The 9,309-nt window shown below is 38.3% G+C and overlaps 1 pseudogene; it reads right to left on the bottom strand.

Annotated features, from left to right (window-relative positions):
* Window positions 1–6,371: 6,371 nt before the first annotated feature.
* Window positions 6,372–9,309, bottom strand: part of LOC138159210 (trafficking protein particle complex subunit 6B pseudogene) — a 52,645-nt pseudogene continuing 49,707 nt past the window's right edge.

The raw sequence follows: 9,309 nt of genomic DNA, 5'->3' as shown, positions 1-9,309 counted from the left end.
CTGTGACATGAATGTATGTAGCTTTAAGAAGCTACTATAGTGCATTACATCCATTTGTCAGATGTCCCATATATGTTGCCCATGTGAGTTGACAGCCACTTTTAATGGTGCCAGAGTATATGGCAAGCACTTATAATGAGATTTCGCTATTTGACGTGCCTGTTACCTAGCAATCTCAAATTGTTTATGTGGAGTATGTACATTTCGATGAAAATAAGAGTGAGATAATATAGCTATATGAATATTTTGGGAAAAAAGAGTTGGAAAAACTTGAACTTTTTGATCAATAGTCATGTTATATTGGGAAAGAGGGCCAGGAAGTGAAGAATGAGATCTAATATAGGTTGTGGCCTCTGTCTTATGAAGGTTTGTAATTTCTGAAAAAGGTTATAAAGATCTGTATTTTATGTGTGTTTAAGTTTAGCAGTATCAATACATTGGCAAACATACACAATAAAGATAAACCAATCTTTATTGTTTATTACAGCTCCATGAGAATAAAATTGACTATAATTGGCTTTAAGCTGTGATTGGTGAAAATTGCTATTTAAGATAAAAAGCACTTAAAACTATATTTAATTCACATATTCCTACTTTTTTCCTTCTATAGCAAATTTCTATGATCAGAGCAAGTAATCAGTAAAGGATATGAACTCTTTTGTGTCAGTTTAGTGGGAACTCTAATATTATTTTTCACCAAGAATTAGAACTTGTACAGAAATTTATACAAACTACTTAAGGCTCACCTTAAGATATTTCTGTTATTTAGAGGGATTCTAAAACTAATAGCTTTTAAAAGTACTGTGATAAGATTCAATTACTATACCTCTTTTGACTTCAGATATTTGTGTTATCTAAGAACTTCTACAATTACCTAGTAATTTAGTTTAATAATACTTTGAGAGTTTACGTTACTTAAGGACATTTTACACCAACTTAATTTTAATAAATCTCAATTTTAAAAGTTTATTTTTGCTTTAAGGTAAAAAACAGAGCTCATGGTAAAAACATAACTCATGTTATAACTTTTGAATTAATTTTCTTCATAAAAGTTTGGTGATCATTTATAAATCTTAAAACTAGAAATAGAGCCTACTACATTGATTCTAATAATTATAAAGTTATTAATACTCCCTTTACTTCTGCTCAAAATGCAAAGCTTTCAGCTATCATATTATTGTTAAATAATTTTTCTTCTCCCTTTAATATTGTGTCAGATAGCAAATATTCAGTGTATGTTTTGCTTCCTAATCTGTGAAATGAGGTTCATAATAGCATCTACCTCATAAGGTGAAGATCAAATAAGATAACACATGTAAATTACTTTGAAAAACAAGTTATTACATAAAAGTGTTCTTTTTTCTCTCTTTCTGCACATGGAAATTTACACAGATACATGCACATATCTGGATATTTTCAATATTAGACCCATATCAGATATATTAATGCAAATATTTTCCCAATCACTAGTTTCTCTTCTTTTAATAGATTTACTTTTAATAGATGCATTTATTCTGTTCCTGCAAAAATTTTCAGTTTCGTTTAGTCAGGATCATCTATTTAATCTTTTGTGATATCTACTCTCCCTGGCTTTATTAAAAGTTCTGCTTACTTCAGTTATTAAAATACTTGATCCCATTTTCTTCAAATTTTTGAGCTTATTGCGTTTTATATTACATATATGAGTGCTTTTTATGTGTGAGTCTTACTACCATCATATGCTAAAGGCATGTCCACTCTTTCCTCTAATGCAGTAATGCAATTCAGGTTTTTTTTTTTTGTCCAAAGAAGGGAGAGTGAAAGAATATTTCATAGCTACTGTCTTTACTATGCCATCTTAGTAAATTGGTTTTCTAAGAGCTGTTTGTATCTATTGGCTGATGATCACTGAGAAGAACATCTTAAGGGGTAGTGAGCTATAGTTTATACATTTACAAAAAGGCATAAACCAGATTCTACCCTCAAAAAGTTCACTTTAATAGGGGAAGAGACAATATAAAAAAGCTGAAGGGTGGTATTGTGGATGACAAGTACCCAACTTAGGGACATGATGAAGCGCTGCAGGTGGGAAATAATGAGGTCACTCCCATGGGTACCCTCTTAAGTGATGGAGGACCTGGGAGAAGGAACCCCTACCAGTCAGGGAGGAAAGGGCCCCAAATTTGTACACAATTACAGACACAATGTATGTGTGATGACGAACTTTGATAGACTGGACTCTTCTCAGTAATGCAGTGATATAAGTCAATCCCAAAAGACTCATGATGGAGAGAAATATGTACATCCAAAGAAAGAACTAGAAAGAACTGAGTTTATATCCAGGTGGAAGCAAAATACCTGATCTTTTTCCTTCTCTCATTTGGTTTTATGTCCTCTTTACCATTTTTCATTCCATCTGATACTGTCTGTCTTTATAACCTGACTAATGTATAATGTGAAAGTAAAAAAACAAACAAACAGATAATGGTCTGGCTTATACATCTCATGCATTCTGCATGTTTTGCCTCATGTTCTACATTGAACATATCATGGGGATACTCTACAATCCAACAGGGCAAGCTGTTGTGGAACAAAAAAAAAAAATAGATCCTTGAACGTGCTTCTCCAAAAACAGAAAGGGGGAAGACAATTGACTCAAGCAGTGTATACTTTAAATTTTCTTACCCCTGATAGAGAAGGCTGTACCCCAGCTGAAAAACATTTCAAAGTAGCCCAAGCAGTGTATACCTTAAATTGGCTCGGGCATTGTATACCTTAAATTTTTTTACCCCTGATAGAGAAGGCTATACCTCAGCTGAAAAATGTTTCAAAAAAAAATAAAGGAAACAGGGACGAGGGATCAAAAATGCAAAAGAAAGTTTTGTGGAAGGACCCAAAATCAATCACTGGTTTGGGCTGGATAGGTTGCTAACCTGGGGATGAGGGTATGCTTCTGTCTTTCCAGATGGCTCAGAAGGACCAATCTGGGTACCTGAGGGTAACCTCAGAATCTGTGCCAGAAGTGACCTGGAGATTCCTGAGGCTACAGCTACAGAACAAAAGAAAAGAAAAAAGATTGAGGAAACAATATCTGAGATGACGGAAAAGGACAGTGGGGACATTGTTACAACTGCTGATGTTGCTACAATTGACCACCCTTGAGGCAAAGATACTACAGCTTTGGACTTATGTCAATAACCACCCATGGCCAATATTGCTTGCATGGGAGGACAAGGTTACTGGCATTGTACCTGCTGGGCAAGCTGTAGGGATTTTGGAGCAAGTGAACTTGGAGATGGAGATCAGGGGAATGAAAGATGTTAAAGGGTATAATTTTAAGGGAAAGACTGGCATTCCACCAATATGCCTTGGAATGAATGTAACTCATATAAATTGTAGTATTAAGTTGGAGAATGTCACTCACTTTGCCCCTGACCCCAAGGGGAGCAGTTTGGAATGTGTCCATGTATGGGATCAAAACAAATGAGTATGTGCAAGGGCCAATTCACTTCTCTCCATGGTCAAGTTGTTATAATATCACTGTTGTGACAAAATGGTGGGACATACCACCTTGGGTAAAATGCCATACATTTTATAGAGGGGTAGTTAATACTAGTGGGGACAAATTTGAAATTTTGAATAAGTTAGATCATGGTAACAAGGGATCCAGGCAGGGATGGATCATACCAGGTATGATAAATAGAAGGGGTATACATCAGTAAGAGATCTGGTTTGCAATGGCAGCTTTTGTCCAGATACATATGCATTCTGCCAATAATAGTGGGGTGAGGTGACCTTAAAGTACAATGAAACATTAGATGCATGTTTATCAAAAGATCAAGCATTTCTTTTAGAGAGACTTATTATTAATAAGACCATTGATGGATATTATTTAATCGAGTACACAAATTGTTCCATAAATAGGTGTACACAATCTAAACATGGAACCTGGGTACAGGTAGCTATGATCCCAGAGAGGCCAAAATATTCCATAATTCCCACAAAAGTGGAAGAGGTATGGTTTTTGGCCCCCACAGATCAAATATTTCATTATCTAGAGCAAGGACTCAGTCTAAGGGGAAAATAAAAGGTGTGTATAGTGTATAATTTGGGGAATTGTTTCTTTAGTATCACTCATCTCATGCATCATAGCATCTGCAGTGTCATTTGACACATTCACACAAAAAATGTAAGAAGCAAAATATACTGAAGCATTGTCTCGGAATATGTTGTTAGCTCTCCAGAAACAAGGGGAAATAGATATAGGCTTTCAACAAAAATTAGATGCTTCAAAAGAAACAATAGAATTTGTGGGAGATGAGATTGTTGAAATGGAGTTTCGTGCTACATTGTGTGATTATCGTTTCTCTATATTGTATGTTATGCCTATGCCTTATAATTCAAGTATGGTAGAATGGAATAAGGTGAAAAGTCACCTAGAAGGTATTTGGCATAACAGCAATTTTTCAACTGTTTTATCTTTCTTGTCCAGTACTACTCACACTATTGCTGAGAGTCACTTTCCCAGGGCTGACCCTAAAAACCTAGCTCAAGAAATTTTGGAAAAATTGGATGCAACCAATATATTCAAGAATATACATGCTTTAGGGCTTTACCTACTCTCTTGATTAGCATTGTTTATTATAATGTGCTTCGTTCTTCCTTGTGCGATAAAATGGGCTACATCATGGGCCAAGTTCATAGGGACTGATGTCCTCCACCTTAAGCTCCTTGCAAAACAAAAAGGGAGAAATATAGAGGGGCCAGCTCTGAGGAGTTCTGTCAGGGGGGAAGAATTCAGGAACAGAGTTTGACCAGAGTTTGACTCTTGCCTGTTCTCACCCTCAAGGGGTCACATTCTCAAGATGTTGACTCACCACTCTTCTGTGCAGGTGAGGTTGTTGGAACATCCTGCCCATCACTTGAGCCATGATAGCTGAGATAAGAGAACAAGTAAGTCATGTGTGAGAACTAAGGCATAAGGAATTGTTCCATGGGATTGGCTCTCGAATACGATGCTGTTACTTCCTCTATATACTCGGACCCTCAGATGAATAAATTGGCTCATCTTCACTGACCCATCTGTTTCATGTCTATTCATTTCACGCTCCTCTGTGAGGTGCCTCACTTGGTGTAGGCATTAGATGATGAATTTCTTGTAAATATAAAGTCCATGAAATCAGCTAGATGGGAAACTTTAGTTGGAGTTGGGAAATGAAGTATCATGAGTGAGCAATAAGAGCAAGGAGATCAGTGTCACAGGATTGAAGAGTGAAAAGTAAGAGGGGCCAGATTATGAAGGGCTTTAAATGGCAAACAGATGATTTTATATTTGATTCTGGAGGTAATAGAGAACCATTGTAGTTTACTGAATATTGTAGATAACGTGTGATTATATTGTTAAAGCTTAGTTTTAGGAAGATCAATTTGATAACTGAAGAGAAGATGAATTGGAATGAGAAACATGAGGTAGAAAGATGAGACTATAGGCTATTGCAATAGCCCAGGTATGAGACAATGAGGAACTTCCCCAGAGTGATTGTAGAGTCAGAGAGAAGTGGACATATACAGTAACAGATGTTTAGATGGTAGAAGTTAGAAGGTAGGACTTGACAAGTAATTTTCCAATCATTGAGGTTAAAAGTGAATGAAGAGTTGAAGATGATATCTAGGTTGCTAATCTTTGAGAACAGGAGGATGGTGGCATTCTCAACCTTAAGGAAGAAGTTAGGAAGAAGGGAGAGATTTGGGAGGAAAATGAGTTCGGTTTTAAACATGTTGAATTAAGATGTCTAGAGAAAATTCAGTTCAAAATGTCTAAAAGGAAATTAGAGATTTAAGTCTTGAGTTCACACGGTTTTAGGATTATATAAGTAGATCTCAGAAGCATATGCATAGAAATGATTTTTTACAAGAATCTGCTATTTGTTTAAGTATAGGAAAGCATTCAATTAAGTTGAACAAAATGAAGTTTTAACAAGGTGTCTTCAATGCATATATTAGGATCATAAAATATTCCTTGTAGACACAACCACAGAGATTACTTACTTTAATTAGCCTCTGATTATCAATATTAAGCAAAGAATAAAATAGGTATACACTCACCAAAAGCATTTACCACCATTATGGAGAACAGAAGTGGCTTTTTTCTAGATGCTATGGTTCTCCAGAGATCTTGGTGGAGAGGAAATGGGGGAGGGGGGAGCCCTCAGAGAGGCAGAAAGAGAACATGCACTTAACTATAGAACACCCTGGAACTGAACTGTTTGGATCTGGTGGATTGAATGCAAATTCACCTACCTCACTATATCTAACCAGTCTCAGACCATGCTTCTTTATTTTTTTTCTTTATATTTGAATAATTCAATCTCTTTATATTGTAGAAGTACATGCTACATATTCTGGATCATCACTTGAAATTTACATACTGGCATTACTAACACTTCAGTTATCACAATACTTTTTAATGCCTAAATTTGGTAAGCCACCCCTGGTGAAGCCACATGTAAATGCTAAATACTTAGGTATATGATTTAAATACTGTTTTCCAGCAGACATCTGAATCAGGAGTTGAAATTTGTTGTCTTGAAGCACATAGATGCCCTGATGATTTGTCCTTAGATTATCCATTTGTTTCTTGAAAACAGTGGTCCAAAAATCTTTGCAAATGAGCTTCATGATATCTAATTCATCCTTGAACCTTGCAGTGTTCTTTGTAAGTCTTTCCATCAATACCTGTCCCAGTCTAAAACTCATGTTCTCCAGCTTAATAAAGTATCTTCCATTTTCCACCTCCCGCTCATCCCCAGACCAGTAGATTGGTCACCATATCATAGTGAAGAAGCTAGAAGAGTGGATCCTGTGCTTTTTCCTGCTTCTTTTCTCAGACTCCAGGGACCCTGGGAGGCCAGAGGTCAGGACCAGAGTACCTCTGCCGCCACTACCACAGAGGCCCCATTAGTCAGAGCCCTGTCCTGTGGGCAGGGTGTGTGTGTGGGGGGGGGGTGGGGGTGGGGGTGTGTATGTGGAGGGGGTGAAGTTCACCTCTTCCTCTGAGCCACCAGCTGCAGGAGAGTCCTGCCCCCAGCCTCAAGATTGGCAACTCTGCTGCAATTTATATCATGCTTCTTTAAAGGAAGTATTAAAGAGTTTTTCTGTAACCCCACAATGATACATAAAAAAGTTCCTTAATCAGCTTGAGAAAATTATGATACCTTTGTCACTGGGTAAGGCAACTAGTACCTGAGATAATTATGAAATTATGGGAATTGATGAGATCACAAAAAGTAATAGTATAATAGAAGACAGGAGATCCTATGACAGAACCCTTTATCACTTTCTAACTCCCTCCCTTATGATGATGGTTTCCCTGGATGCTGGATTTCAATGTCTCAGCCTCCTCCCACAGTGGTCAATGCACAGTTTAGCAGCCTTGGTCTCTACCCCAAGTAACTTTTGAAAGTACATAACTGGCCTCAGCTGTGTGCTGAGTTCTTTCCCTCAGACTTAGCTGAGAGCTTCACACACTTTCCCCACTTCCACTCCATGTTTTGCCCTATTCCCTCTGTTCCTCATTTCCCTGATCCCACCACTGGCAGTTCAGAGAGCTGCCACACTGGTGTTATAATGTTGATGCTGTAGTTTGGGTCTCTGAGTCTCTGGGAAGCAGTGGGAGGGGCTGAGGCTCACTGTGGGGTACAGCTCTATTTCCATCCCAGGCAACTGTCCTGCTTCCTTCCCTCTGTTCTTATTGCTCTCCTGCATAAAACGCTGCAATAATGGCTCTGCCAATCTTGTGGCGTTTTAGCAAGCTTTTGCATTCTGGAGCACTGCTGTGGTGTTAGCTCTCCATTGCAAACCGAGCGAATTTCCATAGCCTGGGTTCTGAATCTCTATGGCACTGGAAAAAGAATGTGGATAAGATGTGGGGTTGGGTTTTCTTGCAAGTCTAGTGATGAGTCTCAGTCAATTAGTACAACCTTGTTGCCAAAAGTGTGGTGGACTGTGGGGAGGGGTGGTGAGTGAATTCAGGGTAGGCATCAATTCACATTTTTTAAACCAGTTTTGGATTCCAGATGTCCTGAATCAGGGGTATGGTTCAAGTTGCTTTATCTTTGGTACATAACTTCTGTTTTGGAGAGGCTTGAAAAATCCTAGATCAAAGAAAATGTCTAATTATCTATCTTGTTAGTCATATGACCTGGAAGTCTATTAATCCTTTCTTTCCTTATCCTCTGCATATGCTGGTGTTTTCCCTCCCAAACTACTTTGCATGTATTTTTTTTTTTGGCTTTTTGGAGGGCAATTGGGGTTAAGTACCTTGCCCAAGGTTACACGGCTAGTTTGTGTGTGTGTGTGTGTGGGGGGGTGTTTAGTGTCGGAGGCCAGAACTGAAGGTCCTCCTGACTCTGGGGCTGGCACTTTACTCACTACGCCACCTAGCCGCCCATATTTTATTTTTTCTATGTACATTTGTGCTTTATACATTTGTTTGTGTGTATTTATCATCTTTCCCATTAAAATCTAATCTCCTGTCAAGTAGGGGTTGATTCATTTTTTTGTCTTTGAATTTCCAGTGCATTGCTCAGTGCCTGGCACATAGTGGATGCTTTATATTTGCTTGTTAACCAATTGATCTGTCATCTGTAAGTGGTTGGCATTGCTATTCTGACTGTGATGACTGGTACTAGGTCACAGCCTTTGCCTCAATCCCCAGCTTCTGCCTTAAAAACTGGTAATCTACTGTGGGTACTGACCTTGGCCTGATTATCTCCCTCTTCCCACACAAAATACAACTACAAGTTGAACATATCATCTACCCAGGCAGGTCAGAATATGATGTTAAAAATTATGCTTATTCCAGTCATCCAGAATAGCTGCCCAGTGTGAACATCCAGTTGTTGCTGAGTTGTTTTGTGGCTCCTAGGTCTCAGAATAAACAAACAGATCTTTTCACCCTGCCCAGTGACTCAAGTGGGAATGCTCCCTTCTCTACTTATTTTCTGGTAGTCGAGAGACAGGATTTGGTTTCTGTTCCTGATTATCAGAAAGCCAGTCAGCTTGTGAGTTTTCCTGGAGTATTCCTGCTCAAAGCTTCTGATGACTTCAGCCTCCTTTACCAGATCTCCTGTTGGTTTGTGTGGTATGACCCCTTCTTCAGCTCTGATAGATCTTAAACCTGTTTACCTGAGCTTGGAACTTCCATAATTTGAATCTTTTTCTAGCTTCCACTGAAGCTTGACCATCTTTTTGTGCAGTTCTCTACTAGAGAGAGAATTTTACTTCTCTCTCTCTCTCTCTCTCTCTCTCTCTCTCTCTCTCTCTCTCTCT

This window comes from Petaurus breviceps, unplaced genomic scaffold, assembly GCF_028583685.1.
Source record: "Petaurus breviceps papuanus isolate PSGF00001 unplaced genomic scaffold, PetGlider_PUasm1.0 175, whole genome shotgun sequence".
NCBI lineage: Eukaryota > Metazoa > Chordata > Mammalia > Diprotodontia > Petauridae > Petaurus > Petaurus breviceps.
Note: the sequence above shows the minus strand (reverse complement) of the source record. Positions and strands in the feature narration are given on the sequence as shown.